Raw genomic sequence first — 2,646 nt, 5'->3', positions numbered from 1 at the left:
GGAGGGAGGCTTGGACTCTGTGTGTGTATATATATCCATATAAGAGAGAAAAATATTTTAAAGTTTTAAGGAAGGGGGGAAGGGACATTTACCCTTCTTGAGGAGGTGCTACAGAGAAAGCATTCTTTCTTTTCTGTGGACCTGCTGTATTTACAGCTGCTGAATTTCCTGTTAGAAAACAGATGTGAGTGCATCACTCACAGTCTTTCAGGCAAATTTGCCACAGAGTTGTGGTACATGCAGGGAGACACTCAAAGCTGTAGTGCCGGAAGACTGCACTGCTATGTGGGATGTGGGTACAGATTTTCTGAACTCAGATGAGGAAGAGGCTGCTGGAGAGGATTCTGCAGCCAGACTCAGATTAAGGAAAAATAAATAACAACTTAAAAAATGTATTATGTAACTTCAGAGCAACATCTCCAGAGCCTGGAAAAGGAGAGCTCAGCAATAATTTCATACTCTCATGTCCCTTTGATCTGTATGCCTGCCTTACCACACAGCTGCAACTCCTCCATGGCTCCTAGGATCCTGGCTCCAGAGGCTGGGTGTAGGGGGCAAATCAGGCAAGGAAATTCCTGAAATTCAGGCAAGGACTCTTCTCCTCAGCCTTTCTAGGCTGTATATATAAATCAGTGACAATTAAAAAAAGGAAGTGTCCCATTGCTGCCAGCCAGAAGAGAGAGCCATTCCAAAGGGCTCTCTCTAGAACATGGCTCTGATTCTGGCTTAGGGAGGGAAACAGCCTGTGTGACCTCCTTAATCCTCTCTTATCAGCTTTTAGTACCTTAAATGTAAGAAATTACATGATACAGCCCCTCAGAAGTTTCCATCCACACTCTGCAAATAATGCTGTAATGATGTTCCTTTGTCACCCCACAGGATTTTAGGTTCTCTCATAATTTTCTTCCTTTTCTCAAGCCTGCAATGTGCCTCCCAAGTAATGCTTCTCCCTTGGTTACCTGAATTTGAAGCACCTTGTTCCCAGACCCTGCTGACATTAAGATCATCCTTCTTGATGTACATCACTTCAGAACTGGGCAAGCTGATGACTGAATCCACCTCCTTTAAGAACAGCTCATCCTATCCTAAGTGACCTGAACAAAGTACAAATAGTACAAATAATCCTCTCTCTTTCTCTCTCCCCCTCTCTAGGGAAGATAGAGCTCAGTTTCCTCCAGCTCTGTAATTTCTGGACAGACACAGGAGTGAGCCCACACCTAAATTTAACCCTGCATTCAGACCCACCCCTCATATGCCATGGTAACAGGAGTGTATATGGAGAGCTGCTGCGCCACCCTCCACTTGAATTGCACCTTTTGTCATCTCCCTGGCATGTAAAATACTGTCTTGCATTCATGTGCTGCTCATGTGGGAGTAACCTGGGGCAGTCTGAGCATAGGAAAATCTGTGCATGTAGGAAAAGAAGTGGAATTGCCTTGAGCAAGACAACCTTATTTGACCCTCCTCCTTCCTTTACAGTTGGTGTTCCAGCTGGGACAGAGAGGAATGAGGGGACTGAGGCTAAGGCCATATGTTGGCATCAGGCACACAGGAGTTTAACAGGTTTTCTCCATGCCTTCCTGCCAGTGCACATTAATCCTGAGCCACAGTGCCCTCTGTCATTCCAGCTCTTGATCCTTTTCCTTAATCCTTCTATTTATACCTTCTGAGCTGCAGTCTCCTTTCTTACGTGCCAGTTTTACACCAGTATAAATTCATGGGTGTCTGTGGATTTGTTACTGGCTTACTCTCACCCATAAAAAAAGAGAATTAGACTCATCACTTCAGGTACCAAATGGAGTACCCCCTATCCCTTGGTTTTGTAAATACTCCTTGTATCCCTATTTTTCATCAGTTTGTTCCAGCACACACCAGCCTGCTGTTACTTTGGTGCTGTACTCCCAAATGCACCCCACGGTGCTGCTGCTGAAGCTGTGTCAGGGACAGTAGATACCTGCAGCTTCCTCCATGCTGAGTCAGCCTGGGATAGACTCTCCCAGGGTTCTGTTCCTTGGCCCCAGCATCAGCCAGGAGATGTCTGTCAGTAGCCTTTTGTTTTTCTCAGCTTTAGCCTTTGTGTTTCTCAGCTGAATGTGGAGACATTCAGCCTGGCTAATGTAGACTGTCCTTAGGATTGTTCAGTGTTCCTCAAAGTTCCATTGAGGAGAGCCAGTTAAAGATTTGGACCTTCCTGTCATCCATGGTGGCCAAATGGAGGAAAAGGCCAGGACTTGTCTTGCCTAGGACTGAAATCTAAAGGCAGCATGGTATGTTATTAATAAAGGAGGGATTATATGAATCACAGTAGCAAAATGTTCTTGCAGAGCACATGCCCCACTCCCTGGCTGCAGTGTCTGAGGGCAGCTGTCCATCATTCCAGGGGAGGGATTGGCCTTGGACAGGGGTTAGTTAGTGTGTAGCCCCCTGTGTTACTGAGGAGTAGCTGCAATTCCAGAGTCTCTTTTAATGAAGATACTTGTGGCTGTTTATTGGACGAAAATAAATTCCAACTGGCCCATATAACAAATGAAACTCAACTGCAAAAATGTAATGATATTTATTCACCCAGCTGCCAGCAAACTCACATGCACTATGAGTCATTCCAGATGTGGATAAAAACAAAGTCTGTCTGTGAAAGAAAGTTTC

Source organism: Haemorhous mexicanus, chromosome 5 (assembly GCF_027477595.1).
Source record: "Haemorhous mexicanus isolate bHaeMex1 chromosome 5, bHaeMex1.pri, whole genome shotgun sequence".
In the NCBI taxonomy this organism is placed as follows: Eukaryota; Metazoa; Chordata; class Aves; order Passeriformes; family Fringillidae; genus Haemorhous; species Haemorhous mexicanus.
Note: the sequence above shows the minus strand (reverse complement) of the source record.